Raw genomic sequence first — 17,448 nt, 5'->3', positions numbered from 1 at the left:
CGACTCGTGTGGAATCAGATTGTATGGGAATGTTTGGGAAAAGAAATCTATTTCTAACTTGACTTATGAGGATAATAAAGACTTTCCAGATGTGAGGTTATGGTTTTAAGTTCCAGTTTTGGGTTTAAATCAATACAATGTGAGACCAGTTTTGTAAACAAGTATGATTTGGGAAGTGTGCTGTTACCATAGTATAGTTTTGAAAATATAAACAGCACATTTATGCTGTTTATGTATATCTTTGTATAAATTATCTATGATTTGTTTTTAAATGATAAAATCTCTGGTGCACCGTGCTCAGCATCTCAGTCAAGTGTGATAAGAAATTAGATTAATTAGATTCATTTGTTGTTCTAAATTGCGTGTTATTGTGTGTCTCTCTGTGTTAGCCTGGCGACCTGTCCAGGGTGTATCCTGCCTCTCGACAGCAGGATCAGACTCCAGCCCCCCTGCGTCCCTGAATGGGATAAGTGAAATAAAATGCAGAGATGAATGAGATATAAACCTACTCTAGTAAGAACGTGACGCAGTGTTTTCATGATTTTCACAACTTCAAATTTTGAATTTTGTCTCTGTTAAGACTGGTCGTCAGGGAGACCCTGCAGATTATTACTGAATGTAAATGCTGGCTGAGTGAGTGTGCAGCATCCTCTGTTCATCAGTCACATTTCACTGTCTAATGGTCCTTCAGCTAGCCAGCCACACAATTTTAGTAGCATTAACCTGAGCAAGCATGCTACTGTTAGCTACCTAGCCGTAACTTTGCTACACTGCATGAGTCTGGTGATGGTTAGCTCGTAGCACTAACTCAATTCCATTTTATTTATATAGCATGTCTTCATGTTTTCATTTATGTTGGAAGTGATAGCAGAGCTGTACGTTTGAATTTTGTCAGAAATCTCTCAGTCAGAACATGCTATATCATGTTTAGGTGGAAGCTAGCGAGCTAACTCCCTGCTAACTTCTAACTCTGTTAAACATCATAAATCCTGTTTTTATGGATGCCTGGATGTTAAACTCAATTGTTACACCTGGTAAAGCAGCAACGCTGATCATTTTATTAAAGATGAAAGAATTTAGACAGTTTTTAACTCTCAGTGATGCTGCAGTGTTCGTTTGACTTTGGGATCTGAAGCGGAGTTTGGACCCGGAAACGGCTAACGACGGCAGACTTGAAGGCCAGATACTGTATGGCCCTGAGCTGAAACATCATTAAAATGGTGGGAAAAATGACACAATCGTACCCTCGTGCCTTCAACCCAGCGCAACACGCCAAGTTCCGAACGTGAAAGGCGCACACCTGGATGCTGCACCACAAAGACTGTGTCCTGCGACACGTGTTGTGATATGAAAATTGGCTCGCTACTCCCACGACACAGGCGACACAGTGAGCATGACGGCAATGTTAAGGAACAATAAGAGTATTTTAAAGACGTATGTGGCATGATAGACTTCCTGTACGTGTCCTTAAATCAGTCTGTGAAGAAGAAGCTCCATCATCTGTCCACAAGGTAAATGAACCTCTTCTTATGATGGTCATCTTTCATATACAGTCAGTGCTTTTTCAGTACAAAAAACATAAATTCAATTTACAAATGTATAAACAATAAAAGTGAAAAAATGTTTAGTGATTTATTCAAACACATACAGACATTTGTCTTTAACAAACATTTAAAAAGTGTTTTGAAGTTTCTTGCATAGTAGAAAAATAAAATGAGATTTAAACACTGTGTGTGTGTGTGTGTGTGTGTGTGTGTTTGTAGGTGTGTCTGTGTCTGTGTGTGTGTATGCAGGTGTGTGTGTGTGTCTGTGTGTGTGTGTGTGTGTGTGTGTGTGTGCAGGTGTGTGTGTGTGTGTGTGCAGGTGTGTGTGTGTGTGTGTGTGTGTGTGTGTCTCTGTGTGTGTGTCTCTGTGTGTGTGTGTGTGTGTGTGCAGGTGTGTGTGTGTGTGTGTGTGTGTGTGTGTGTGTGTGTGTGTGCAGGTGTGTGTGTGTGTGTGTGTGCAGGTGTGTGTGTGTGTGTGTGTGTGTGACTTTTCCCGTCAGTGACTCTGCACCTGTTGCATTAGTTTCTCAAAGTTTACAGCCTTAAACATGAGAGCAGCGTTTGCTCTGCAGCAGTTACAGTCGGCGGGTTTTCACAGAGCAGAGACAGGAAGTCTGACTGTAAACGCTGACAGCCTGATGTCTGTGGCTGCTGCTCCGGTTTTCTCACTAAGACAACGAGGGGGAACTCCACACAGAAGCCCACCGTCGTGCAAACATCCTCTAAGTCAAACCTCACCGATCAGAAGCAGCCAGGATCTTGTCTTCCTCTGTGATGTAGCTGCAGCACTTAAAGAAATAAACTCACGAACGGCACAGGCGGAATTTTTCTCAGCAAAAAGGTGAAAACCACACAGAGACCATCAAAGACGCGCTTCATACTCTCCGCTGCTTTCTAGAAACATCCTTCTTCAGAAGCAGCTCAGAGTGAATCTCATTTATGAGAACGGAGGGGAAAGTACTCCGACCCTGCTGAAAGTGAAAGATGCTGAATTAAAGAACATTTTGCAGTCGTACTTTGAGTCGGAAACTTTTGGTGCCAGCTGTGCTGCACACCGCAAACTGGCTGCACTAAGCATCAAAATGGAGCAGTTCACTGCAGTTATTTGGCAGGTACACAAACATCCAAGATACAAGTACAAAAACAGAATAGTAGAAACACACACACACCTTTGTCTTTGTGTGTGTAAAGATAAAGATAAGATAAAGATTCCTCTATTGTCACTGTGCTCGGGCGCTGTACAGTGAAACTGGAGCAGAGCTTATGTTTCAGCAGACTAACATACAGGATATAATAAATATAGCAAGTATAAAAGTGTAAATACACACAAACAAAATCCTGCTAAAAATGTGGCAGCACGGTGGCACGGTGGTTAGCACTGTTGCCGCACAGCAAGAAGGTCCTGAGTTCAATTCCACCATCAGGCCGGGGTCTTTCTGTGTGGAGTTTGCATGTTCTCCCCGTGTTTGCGTGGGTTCTCTCCGGGTACTCTGGCTTCCTCCCACCGTCCAAAGACATGCAGCTTGTGGGGATAGGTTAATTGGATAATCCAGATTGTCACTAGGTGTGAATGGTTGTCTGTCCCAGTGTGTTGGCCCTGCGACAGACTGGTGAGCTGTCCAGGGTGTACCCCGCCTTTCGCCCTATGACAGCTGGGATAGGCTCCAGCGCCCCCCGCGACCCTGAAAAGGATAAGCGAATGAATGGATGGATGGATGGATATTACACTGGTTGAAGGCAGCAGCAGCACATTCACTAACCCGACCAGTATGAGTCCAGCAAAGCCCAGTCCTGCTGTGCATACACTGTATATAAAAGATGGACATGGCTATCACACTTTCGCCTGTTGGTTTTGGAAACAGAGAGGGTCAAGTGCTAAGTTACACCCACCTGTTATACCTGTATTAGGCCACGCCCCAAATGCAGATTTGAATACAATTTAAAGAGGTCAGTTACAAAAGCCTTCTGCACCCGTACAGCTGTGTATCAGGCTGTAAACATGTTTATTTCTGCTGTAAAGCGTTAACATGGGGACCGACTCACTGCTGGTCTCACCCTGCAGGCTGGAAACAAATACTGAAAAAGTTCCTTCATGTTTACTTTAGATTCTGTTTAGTTTTGGCAAAAATAACATCCTGAAGGAGACATTTGGATGTCGTCAAGTCATAAAAATGTAAAATAATACAGAAGAAGCAGTTACAAAGTCTTTCATCTTTAATCTAGAGTCGTTGATATAATCACTTCGATTAACCACACCTGCAGGTCTGAACTTTTTCTTTGGCTGATTTCCCAAAGCTGAGTAAAACTGAGAGAGTAGAGAGTCGACTTCACCCGAGAGGAATCTCGAGCGATCGCTCTGTCACGTTCTCTGCTCACGATTAATTCAGTCGCGTATGTGCCCGTACCTGATGATCTAACCTTTTGACCTTTTCAAGTCTTTATTTGATCGATGTTCTGCCAAACATGTGGACATCTGGCGTTTACTCGGGACGCGTTTCACAACCGGTTCGCTCAACAATCAGGATAAAAATATGAAACAAACTCTTGAAAACTTCTTTCAGGTCTTTGGATGAGGGCTGAGCTCTTTTCCATTATGCAAACATCTTTCTTTGCTGCTGTTGGCCTCAGTCCGGGGCCTGTAGAGGGCCGCACAGAGCCTGGGACAAACTGTTAAAGCTAGCTGCATAAACACTTTGACTGGCTCGCCCATCTTTGGGTAACTGCTGCTGGTTTTTCATCAGTCGTTGCACAAATAAACTGATTTAGGAAGCAAACATACTGAGAAAAAAACATCCGCTGACGAGGCTGTTCATTTAGATTCCTGTGACAGCTGCAGCCATCTTTTATCTTGTCTGCGTGCAAGATTAAACTGGTTTAACAAGAAAACCGTTGCAAGTCCTACATAAGAATCATAATGCAGCAGGTGCAGCAGCCGAGCTTTAATAAATCAGCGATGTTTCCCTGCAGGGGACTGGATCTTTAAATGGGCTGTGACTGATGGAACAAAGGAATCAGAAAAGTTTAGAAAAATCATAATTAAATATAATCTGCAGCCTGGTTCCAGCCTTGAACATGTTTTATTATCCTGTTCCAAAGAACAATGTCTCAGGCATCCTTTGTTTGGAGTTTGCAGAGTGTGCAACATCCCACTGTGAGCCGGAGGACAGGAGCTGGTTTGTGCTTTGCATCGATGCTAGCTCGAGTGTTTGGTGCAAACATGTAATTAGGTTTCCCATGATGCACTGAGGAGGACAACAGGGGATCCACACTTCCTTACACCCCCAATAATCTGCACCCACAGTTACACTGATATAGCTCTGAAGTCTGTACTGAAATCTGAGTTTCCTTGAATTCCCACCATTGTTATCGCCATGCGTTCGATTCATGTGGCTGAAATCTTTCCACTGGCTTGTTATCCCTCGCTGCCTGCCCTCGCTCTCGCTCTCCGTCTTTGTTTGCAGGAATGCGGGACGTCAGATCGGGTTCCTGTAATGTCACCGATGAAAAGAGGGAGGCAGATTCTGTTACCAGAGCCGAGCTAAAGAGAGAGGAAACAAAGAGGAATGAGGCGCAGCTGAGAAACAGATGACACGCGTTGTGGAACAGGAAGACAAAAGGTTATGATTATTCTTGACCTTTGAACCCTCATAATGACATGACACTCGGACTGTTAGGTGTTTAGAGAACGTCTGACACGACTGCTAATTCACTGTTTTGACATGTGGTTGGACTGAGGAAAGGTCAGGGGTCAGAGAGGTTTCTCTCACCACCAACTTAAAGAGTCTTTACATCTGCATATATCATATTTTATATATTTATGTATATTTATATGTGCATATAGATTCAAGGCAGTCCAATAAAGAGGCGAAGCTGCAAATAACCATCACTTTTACAAAATGTTAGATATTTGTTTCCTTGTTGATGTGACATTAAATACTTTTCTAGGAAGCACTTCTGGAAATCTGATGTTTTGCTGACATTTCTTGTAATGTTCACAGTGTCTGACTCTCCCAAACACAAAGACGCTCAGTCTGAATGTCAAAGCTGCGTCAAAATGCTGACGCTGAGGCTTTTGTATGCCGTCCATCTTTTTATACAGTCTATGCCAAAAACAAAGACATCAAACAACAACATTCCCTGATTGCTCCCTCTGTGTATTTAAGCCCTGTGTTTCAGTAGTCAGTGTTGTGATCTACCCTCATCTAGCTGTGTGTTCTGGCTGTGTAAGTGTGTTTTGTAGTCTTAGTTTTGTTGCCCTTTTGAGTTCACGTTCTGCCTCCGAGTGTCTGCACATTGGGTCCTCCTCCTACCACTTCTGCTTGCACACAGCCTTCACATAACACAAAGTCAGTGTGATGCTGTCCCCGTTACCCACGGTAACCCTGGTGGGCACAAGAAGCAGCATCAGAAGTTGAGCAGCAGTAAATGATGATCGGCCAGATCGACTTCTCAAGATTAAAATTTTGCTGCTTTTCCTTTAAATTATTCACATTATTTGATACATTTATCATAAAAGTTGTAAACAAGACTTTCGAGTAATCAACAGCCGACTCCATGGAGACGAGCCAGCTTCACGCAGTCGCTCACAGACCGGTGAAGCGCACTCTTGTTCTCTCCCGTGTTGCCCTCTGGTCGTCAGGTTTGCTGGCGGCTGTTTGTTTCTGGGAGGCCTGGACTCCATCCTGAGTCTTTGACCTCTGACCTCTTTGCCCGGGTTCACAGCCCTCTCAGGGTGGTGTTCTGGGGTGACGGAGGACACGGTGATTTGGGGCTGCCACCTCTAAATGCTTCCACATGCTTCTGCTTGTGCGTTCGGGACGACTGAGGGCCAGATCTGTGGGAAACGGCTCCTGTCGGCTCTGTGGTACGTCGTATTTATTTACCACGACTCCTTCTGTCTTTGTTCAAACGAAGTTCCCAGAGCTGAAAATTCATCTCAACTAAAGTGATCGGAAAATAAATATGAGGAACATAAATATGTAAAGATGCTGGCACGTCTTTAGGTATGTGATGTGAAGTAAATATTTTGATGAAGACTGCCAGGAATCAAACTGAGGCCTGCTGTGCTATAAATACACTGTGTGTGTGTGTGTGTGCGTGTGTGTGTGTGTGCGTGTGTGTGTGCGTGTGTGTGCGTGTGTGTGTGTGTGTGTGTGTGCGTGCGTGCGTGTGTGCGTGTGTGTGTGTGTGTGTGCGTGTGTGTGTGTGTGTGTGTGTGTGTGCGTGTGTGTGTGTGTGTGCGTGTGTGTGTGTGTGTGTGTGTGTGCGTGCGTGTGTGCGTGTGTGTGTGTGTGTGCGTGTGTGTGTGTGTGTGTGTGCGTGTGTGTGTGTGTGTGCGTGTGTGTGCGTTACTGTGAGCATCTGTTCTTATTTGTGTCACAGGACAGAGTATGATTTATTACTAACACAGATATAAAGTTTTGAAGCAGAGTTGTGAATTATTGCCCAGTTTTTCAACGAGTGGATCAACAGAATAACAGACGTTTATTAATAATTAAAGTCATACGGCAGTCTGAGGACACTGTGCTGCAGAACTTCAGAGAGGCTCTGTCTTGTTACAGGGTCGAGTCCAGGAGACCAGACATGCGAGCGCTCATCAAAGATGAGCGTGCAGAGCTGGCCTCAGCTGCCGAGGTTCTCTCTCCAGCAGCTTCTTCGTGGCTTTGAGCTCCGAGTCGATCTCCTGCAGCACAGAGTGCAGCGATGCTGCTGTGGGCTCAGTGGGAAATGAGGCTGTCATCCTTCCACGGGCCTCGTCAATCAGGACTTTGTTCAGTCTGTTTACTCACCATCACCACTTCTGGGAAGACAAGCTTCTTTTTCAGGTCACTAGCATCTACTTTCATTAGTAAACTGAGACGCATGATCTTTCCAGCAGGTCCTAAGAATATTGCAGTTCTCCTGGGAGTGGGACGTGCCCAACTCCCCACAGCCAGGAAGCATACAGGAAGCATGCAGAATGCTGTACACCGAGTCCCTCCTGAGATCCTCGCCCTCCCTCTGATCCTGACACCACAGTCAATTCAATTCAATTTTATTTACACAGCGCCAAATCACAACAGTCGCCTCAAGGCGCTTTATACTGTAAAGCAGACCCTACAATAATACATACAGAGAAAAACCCAACAATCATATGACCCCCTCTGAGCAGCACTTTAGCAACAGTGCTTGATCATAACAGGAAGAAACCTCCGGCAGAACCAGGCTCAGGGAGGGGCGGGGCCATCTGCTGTGATTGGTTGGGGTGAGAGAAGGAAGACAGGATGAAGACATGCTGTGGAAGAGAGACAGAGATTAATAACAGATATGATTCAATGCAGAGAGGTCTGTTAATACATAGTGAGTGAGAAAGGTGACTGGAAAGGAAAAACTCAATGCATCATGGGAATCCCAGGCAGCCTACGTCTATTGCAGCATAACTAAGGGAGGATTCAGGGTCACCTGGTCCAGCCCTAACTATATGCTTTAGCAAAAAGGAAAGTTTGAAGCCTAATCTTGAAAGTAGAGATAGTGTCTGTCTCCTGAATCCAAACTGGAAGCTGGTTCCACAGAAGAGGGGCCTGAAAACTGAAGGCTCTGTGTCAGCCTTTCTAATTTGAACCTTTTAAAATCCACAGCAACCCACCAAGACACACGTTTAACAGCTGAAAGACTGCATCATTTATTTTTTTGAAAGGTTTTCTATTTAGCAGCCAAAAACACAGACAGAGTGTTTTTAAATATTTCATATTGTAACTGAAAGATCAGTTTTATTTCCATAGCACCAGGAGCCGGTGTATAAGCTCCACAGCTCCGTGTTTAATTTCCACAAGAACTTCATTAATCTCCCGATTCATCGTAAGACACTGAGCAAGCATGCGTCCTCAAATGCCAACTGCTTCCTTTACGTTTCCTCAACTGACATAAAAACTGTAAACTGTCCAACACGCAGACACGCTCACAGCCCGACCCGGTTTGGAGGAATTTGCTGCTTTAAGGGGAAAAACCAGGAAAAGTCTGAAACACGTGACTGAAAGTCTGCGGCCGCTGGATTTTCTCCTGGTGCTGGCGGGTATTTGTACAGGAGAGGGAGAGAGTTCTCTGACCTCCTCTGTTTCATGATAATGCTCCACAAACTGTGTTACTGCATGGAAATGAGCTCCTTTTAAACAGAATAAATCAAAGATAATTAAGACAAAACACAAAGTTACAATATCGCTACGTTTAAATATCAAAGTCTGGCCTGTTCAGTCTGATAACAGACTCGCCATTTAAAGTCTGAATAAAAAGCAGAGTCTCCATTTTCACGATGGCGTCTCTTTAGCATCCTCGGACGTGTGGTGCTGAACGTGCAGCTCCTGTGGAAACATCTCACTGACCACTGATATTAATTTATCGTAGGTTAACACGATGCCTGAAAATAACGACACAAACAAGCGTCCAGAGGATTTTAGAGATGGCTGCTAACTGTGAGACGTTCTTCAGTTCCAGGGATGAAGGGTTGGATCTTTGAGTCCAACTAACCTCTGAGAATAAAGTTATTTTAGATGTGAGAAAACACATAGAAAGGTGTGCATATTTATGCTAACGGAGAATATTTTGTGTCAAAGTGCTAAACTGGGATTTCCCTTCATTTGTTTTACTCTGTGTTCTTTTAACTTGATGCATTTGGTATTTTCTCTTTGACATTTTCATTTTTTGGAGGAACTGAAGCAGCTTCAGCGCTGACCAGAAGAGAAAGTTCTCAGTGAGCTGCAGATGTGGAGTCCATCATTTTCTGTGTGACAGCTGATGAAGACGGATGAAGCTCAAACTCAACATCAGAATGAGGAAGCAAAGTGATTTAGGGCGGCTTTGACATGATTGTTGGTGAGTATTTCAGAAACTGCTGATCTGCTGGGACTTTCTCACACAACCATCTCAGAGGAGAGAATGTCAGCCTGTCGATGCTGACCCTGTCCGTCCCTTTATGACCGCAGTCTCCCTCTTCTGATGGCTCAGATGGTTTCCTGAACGCGACTCTCTGACGTTCTTTCTTTTGAAATATGTGACCAGGAACTGCGTGTGAGCAAAAACAAAAGGTATGAAACTAAATCATCGACTCTCGGGTCAAACCGACGCCTATGACAATGGCTGCAGCCTCAAAGATGAAAAGATCAAAAGTGAGACTAAAATGTTGCCGAACGTAACGGAAGAAAAATACAAAACACTCGAACTAAATCAGCATCAGGTGGCAAAACTAAGCATTGGTATTCAGTCATATTCACGGTCATGCACGCATCACATGTGAGACACATGAAGCCGGGCTGCCACACTGTGAAACATGATTGCACATATATAACAGCGAGGCCGGGACAGAAAGAAAGGGAATCGTATTACTTTGACTCCATACATAAAGTCCCCCCCCCCCCCCCCCCCCCCCGAGGGCGGGGACTCTTGAAGGGCTTTTAGCCAGCTTAACATTTATCCCCCCCTCCCTAAAATGAAGCCGGGGGCAGCGCGCTGGATTTACTGTACCTTCAAACACACATGGAGCTGATTTAGCTCGAGCCGCATGGAAAAGTCCCAAACGTCTCATTCCTCCTCCGGCCTGTCAAACACATCAGAGCCTCCCGTCTGCAGGAGAGCTCGCTGTCAGGCCGGATCTTTCTATAACATCAGCAGTCTCTGAAATAGAGAAAAACCGTGAGTATGCACGTCGCAGCTGCTGTAGGCGAGCATTTCGGCACAGGGATCACCTTCTTCTTCATTTTGATGCAGGTTTGCTCAAACACCTCACCCTCTCAGGACTTTTCCACACTGTGATTTGATTGGTTAGCAGCAGGAGTATTGGAATAAAGGCGACTTCACTGGCTGACGCAACCCCAGCCAGCATGTGTGATCAAACCATTTCTAGTTGACCCCAAGCATCTTCTTATGTGTTAAGTCTTTGATGGTAGGCGAAATATCAAGCCTCACAGTTCAGCATCACGTGACGCCAACACGTCGGAAGTGAATGAGAAGCAGGACCATCAAAGAATCCCGAACAGGAACAGGGAAGCTGGCGACTGACCGTGAGACACACCAGCCAATCATGTTGTTACACACTTGAGAGGTTCACAACGACTTCAGCAGAACAAATATGTCGTTTTAATGTTGTTGTGTTGGGAGCAGTGTAGGTGAGCGTATGACTGTGTGTTTCTGTGCGCTTGCTCTTTGTGCATTGCTTGGCAGGTCACACCGCCATGTAAGCTGATCCTCACGGAGCTCAGGCTGATTTGGGGAACAATGCAGGAGGCGGAACACGTCCGCGTTGTTTCTGACGGCTCGAACGAGCCGCTGGAGAGCCTGAGAACGTGATCCTCATTACTGCCAACAGCTCACATGGACTCAGGTCCAGGCCAAACACAGAGGAGTCATTAAAAGAGCGGGACCAAGACTAAACATGAGTTTGTGATCATTCTGTCAGTGTTCATTGACTCTGATGGTTTGGCTGCTTGTTTTATACGACATTCAATGTCACAAAAGTCCACATGAATAAAAACAAAAACCTGCTGTGTTTTCATATAAATCTGGAAACAATCGCAAAGTTTGAGGACTCAGAAAAAAAAGATTTCAGATGCTGCTTACATCCAGATCCAGGGGAAGCAGCTTTGTGCTCCCGACCGTGTTAGCAGCTTTTTATGAAAGACCAGCCTCCACTGAAGCAGCGTTCAGGTGACTTATCAGAAGTTTGCTCAGGTAACATCCGAGTCCCACCTGGGAACTCCTCCTGATCTCTCCAGCCAATCCTTTTGATTCCACCAGATATTCTGAGCAAAGAGATGTCTGCAACCATCAGGGCAGCCAAGCTCCTCAAAGGCGAACCTCCACAGCTTAAAAATACACCCAAAAGCTGCAGTTCCTCCAATGTCCACCAGAGGCTCTAGCAGTGAGTCAGTTCCATGTTAAAATGTTAAAGCTTTACAGCAAAGATTAGCATGTTCACAGCCTGATACCAACACTGTTATTGTCTCTATACATAAGTTTGTCCTTCAAAAAACTGTAAGGGGTGAAAATGTTTTTATAACTCACCTGTTTAAATGGTTTTAAGGCTTAAAGTTTGCGTTGTTAGGTGGATGGTGACCAGAGATGGGTAGTAATGCGTTACTGTAATCCGATTACTTTTTCAGGTAACGAGTAAAGTAAGGGATTACTATTGCAAAAACGGTAATTAGATTACCGTTACTTTCCCGTAGTAACGCTGCGTTGCTGCGTTACTAAAACCGTGATTTTTTGCGAGAATGTCTCATGACAGTGACGTAAGCGAGTGCGACGTTTGTGACAACAGCTGTGTGCAGATCAACAGTGCATCATATATCGAGTGCAGAGAGAGTGTGAGCGTGCAGCGTTTAAAGCGTGGAAGTACTGACCTTACTTTGAGTTTGATTCCATAAAAAGTGACAAAAACATTAGTGTCCGCTGTGCGTGAGAAGAAAACTTCTTTTTACAGCGAAAAAAAACCTAAACTTCCAACAAGCACCGAGTAGCTACGACGTAATGGGAAACTCACAGAGAAACTCGCGGATTCTTCCACTGACCGCGGCACACCTGCACCAGGACAAACCTCCGCCTACCCCACTCCTGCTTTACAGGTGAAAATAGAGCAACAGGACCGCTGAGTCTGTGACTTTATTTATTTTCTGCTGTGTTTTACTTGCATCTATTTGAAAGACTGAGTGTAAACACAAAAAATATTTTATTTTATGTGCTGGAATGTGCAGAAAATAGGTTTCAATGTTAAACTAATTTATTCAACTCAGAGAATGTTGCATATAATTAAATTTTTGCTTGATGCATAAAGTTAAAAGATTAAAACTAATAAAACAAGTTAAAAAAAGAGACTTTTCCATCTGATTACATTTTGTATGATGATTATGTAGAAAAAGTAGAATTGGGCTGAAAGATCTATCGCTTTATCACCTCTTCAGGTTGTAAATCGTGTTTTTAAAAAGTAACTAAGTAACTAAGTAATTAATTACTTTCGAAAATAAGTAATCAGTAAAGTAATGGGATTACTTTTGGGGGGGAAATAATCAGTAATTAGTTACTGATTACTTTTTTCAAGTAACTTGACCAACACTGATGGTGACACAGGCGGCTGTAGCTGCTGAAGCCTTTGGAGCATTTTTACTGCAATTATTCACAGTCACCTCAAGGCTCTCTGTGTTGTAAGGTAGACAATATAAAGCTCCAATATAAGCGACAATATGTTATCTGACCAATAATATGGCTGCTGTGCAGAAGTCCTGGCAGAAGAAGGCTGTAGTGGTCCCAAATCCAGATTTCACAACCCCCTGTGACTCCAGAGTGCACAAAACTTTCATCACACAACACGTGGATTCTATTTTCAGAGGTTTAGTTTTGCTCATGTAAGTGATTCAGATGCTCATTATGTGCAAAACGATCAGATAATCAGAGAGGCCAGATATGAAATCCTGTAACACTCATTCTGAATCAGCGAGCCTTCATCACCAGCTCAGGAAATTCCAGTCATTCCTCTGTAATTCCTGCTATCACTGCCTCCGTCTCACACACATAAGGCAGAGCCTCTCTCTCGCTCTTCCTCCCCTCCTCCCTGTCAACACTACGTCTGTCCTCCACCTCTCACCCTTCACCTCCGACACTCAGCCAGACTTAATAACAGGAAGTGATCGAGTCCCTGCTGTGCCAGGAAGAAAACTGGGGCGAGTGCAGCCAAAGATACGGATCTTAAAAAGCTCTCGGAGGAGGATTTTTCTTTCTGCAGTCAGTGTTTTCATCCCATTTCCTTCAGAATTTAACAAAACTTTATTTAAAACTTTCCATAGAAACATCGCATACTTCAGTTTGCAACAGTATTAATTTATATTATATTCATATATAATATAACTACCATTAGATTCACATGGACTGCATGCAGCAGCCTGTCACCACAGCCACCTCCTCCTGGATATCCACTCTGTATCAAACAGCAGTTTTCAAAATTAATATTAACTGATTATTGATTATCCATAAGCGATAAATGGAGCTTATAAATCTGAAATCCGACATTTCTTCTGTTCTTATAAAACACTGTGTCATAGCTGCAGGTGGAGGTCTGTGGCAGAGTTGTATCACTGTAGTTGTAGCATGACACATCTGCCAATGATCCATTTAAATTCAGTGAGAAAGGTCAATAACGGCCATTTAAACCTATGTGAACATTTTCTTTCAGCACCAAAATCGCATGCTAACAACATATGACATCGACTAACTGGATATAACAACGTCTGAGGTAGAGGTGGGTTGTAAAGCAGCTTGCAGAGCTGATCAGCTGGATGTTTTGAAGGTTGTCAGGTGAGCAATCAGGTGATGTGAGCATCCTTATATGCAAAGTCACTGACCTCGCAACATCCACCAGATCAACACCAGTGCATCATGGGTCAGTAGGAGAGTTCGGCTTGATGTCCAGGCCTTTTTCATTTTCACTTGTTTGGATCACCCAAAAGGAAAACCTTTTACAGAAGATCCATAAAAATAAGAGACTTTAAATGTCAAAAGTTTTTGAAAAATTTTCTGCTTTATGTGTGGCTGAACCCTAAATATGACCTGATGGATGTTAAAGCAGAGTTAGGGTCAGACTGAAACACACATGAAGCACCAAGTAGAGGAAACAAACAGTAATATTAACTTTACAGATGTGCTGTAATCCACTTTATTGAACAAAGCCATATCCTTTAATACAATCCCAGTGCAGACACTGGTCTTTAATATTGTTCAACAGTTATTCCAAACACATTTGTTTACGTGTGTACTGATTTTTTGTGGGCTGTCCAGGTATATGTGGTGACTTATTTTGGTTTTGTGCATCTAAGGCAACGATTCGATCGATTTACTAGCAGACAATCATATCATTTTTATTTGAAAATGAAAATGATGATGCAGGTAACTATATTTTATTTATTTTCTCATTAAACATCTTGTCAAGGTCTGGCTGGCAGACCGTGGGGATATGGGGAATGAGGAGCCAAAACGCAGGTTTCTGCGATGGAAACTGCACTTTATTTACAGTGAAAGCTGTAAACACAATAACTCCCCGTTTCTCCCTTGACTCCCATGTGTGTGCTCCCCTCCGACGTCTGTGCTCGTGCTCCCCGCTGTCGTGTTTCCGCACACCCCGTGCGTGCTGCCTTTCTGGTCCACTCCTCCACCTGCAGGAAAACCACAGAAACAGCCGTCAACACTGACCCCCGCGGGCATACACGAACTGCACTCTTATACACTGCCACACACTAACTTTGGATGACAACGCAATGATCCCGCGCCGGTGGGAGCTCCAACACTCTCCAAAGTAGCTCCCCCGACGAGCCCTGATCACCAACAGGTGTGGCAGGAACTTCAGGTGTGGCCAGTCCTCCCGCAGGGCCACAACCATCAGGCCTGCAGGTGGCTGTGCTCCATCCTCCAGCCACACCCGCAGACACGCACACGTACACACCCACACCCTGCCTATACATATAATGAGTGGAACACAGATTAACACACACATCACCAAATAATAACGATAATAATAACAACAACAGTCAAAACTGCTCACGGACCCCTGAGTCCTCCAGAGCCGGTCCGTGACACATCTCCTGTTTCAATAGTGGATTCATGTGAAACATGAGTAAAGTTTCAAATAATAAAGTCAGTGTATGTATGGGTCATTCCTGTGAGCCAAAACAGTCTTTTTTTACTCTTGGATCTGCATGATGTCAAAGAGAGGGGATATCCCTTCAGACGATGAGCAGAATACGATAAAGGCTGATTATTTTGAACGGGGAATCATGCAAAGCTACTCATGTCTTGGAGTACAAGAATAAAAAGCTGGAGATTGAAATGAGCACCAAAGGTTGAACATCAACCTGCAGCATCAGGTGGCGCAAGCTTCTAAAGCAAATTAATGGACATATTTGTACTGATGAGCAGTGTTGGTCAAGTTACTTGAAAAAAGTAATCAGTAACTAATTACTGATTACTTCCCCCAAAAAAGTAATCCCATTACTTTACTGATTACTTATTTTCAAAAGTAATTAATTACTTAGTTACTTAGTTACTTTTTAAAAACACGATTTACAACCTGAAGAGGTGATAAAGCGATAGATCTTTCAGCCCAATTCTACTTTTTCTACATAATCATCATACAAAATGTAATCAAATGGAAAAGTCTCTTTTTAAAACTTGTTTTATTAGTTTTAATCTTTTAACTTTATGCATCAAGCAAACATTTAATTATCTGCAACATTCTCTGAGTTGAATAAATTAGTTTAACATTGAAACCTATTTTCTGCACATTCCAGCTCATAAAATAAAATATTTTTTGTGTTTACACTCAGTCTTTCAAATAGATGCAAGTAAAACACAGCAGAAAATAAATAAAGTCAAAGACTCAGCGGTCCTGTTGCTCTATTTTCACCTGTAAAGCAGGCGGAGGTTTACCCTGGTGCAGGTGTGCCGCGGTCAGTGGAAGAATCCGCGAGTTTCTCTGTGAGTTTCCCATTACGTCGTAGCTACTCGGTGCTTGTTGGAAGTTTAGGGGTTTTTTCGCTGTAAAAAGAAGTTTTCTTCTCACGCACAACGGACACTAATGTTTTTGTCACTTTTTATGGAATCAAACTCAAAGTAAGGTCAGTACTTCCACGCTTTAAACGCTGCACGCTCATACTCTCTCTGCACTCGATATATGATCCATTGTTGATCTGCACACAGCTGTTGTCACAAACGTCGCACTCGCTTACGTCACTGTCATCAGACATTTTCACAAAAAAAATCACGGTTTTAGTAACACAGTAACGCAGCGTTCCTACGGGAAAGTAACGGTAATCTAATTACCGTTTTTGCAATAGTAATCCCTTACTTTACTCGTTACTTGAAAAAAGTAATTGGATTACAGTAACGCGTTACTGCCCATCTCTGCTGATGAGAGACATAGGATTAAATCGGTCCGTAAGGTTACGTAACTCCTGCAAATGCTGTTAGTAAAAGTGATGACACTGTCTGTAATAATTAAGTAAGATGTGAGATCAAAAATAATGAATAATGAATTTAATACGGGTGACATAAAACGCAATAGTTCTGCTTTGAATTCGCTGCAGGAAGAGTAAATATGTGCAGCTCATCTGGGTGCTGTGCAGAAAAACATTCAGGTTGATGAGAAAGAAAATGTCATCAGCAAAGAAGTGGGGCAAACGTTGCACATTATTGAAGAACACAATGTTCTGTGTGTGTTTAGAAAGGTTAGAGAAGGAGGGCGGAGAGGGAAACAGAGAGTGGAACGAGCGAGTCCAAAGTTCAGGTGGGTGTGATGTTCGCTTCCCTCCCCCTTTCACCTCCCATTAGTCAGCGAGCCACTACAAAAATACAACACAAAGGGCTAAAGCAGAAAGAGAGGCGCAGTTACAGGAAGGCTGTATGAGTGAACAAAGAGATGATGGATGGGAAAAGAAAAAAGAGGCAATGAAAGACAACTTACAGTGCACGAAAGGGTCAAATATGAACTTATTGATCAGATATTCAGAGATGTAGCTTTGAGCATTTGAGAGAAAACATGTCAGCAAACTAAAAGTACAATAATGAAAACAGAGGAAATGAAGCTTGCTCTGATGGCTAATCTGACTGCTGCACTGGAGAAGATGAAAGTAGAAAAATAGAAAATAGATCTCTACACATGATGCAGTATACAGATAATAAAAGAGGCCGAAAACAGAAACATCATTCACATCATCCAAGTCTTCAACAGGCCTTGAAAAGCACTTTAATAACAGCCTAATTGAATTTTTAAAGTTGCTTTATGCAATTTTAATTATTATTACTACTTTTAACAGGAAGAAGCCTCCGGCAGAACCAGGCGGGGGGGGGCTATCTGCCGCGACCGGACACATTAAGTAATAAATGAACACATTAG

The sequence above is a fragment of the Rhamphochromis sp. 'chilingali' genome (genome assembly GCF_963969265.1).
Source record: "Rhamphochromis sp. 'chilingali' genome assembly, chromosome: 9".
NCBI lineage: Eukaryota > Metazoa > Chordata > Actinopteri > Cichliformes > Cichlidae > Rhamphochromis > Rhamphochromis sp. 'chilingali'.
The sequence above is the reverse complement of the archived record's forward strand: the minus strand, read 5'-3'. Positions refer to the sequence as shown.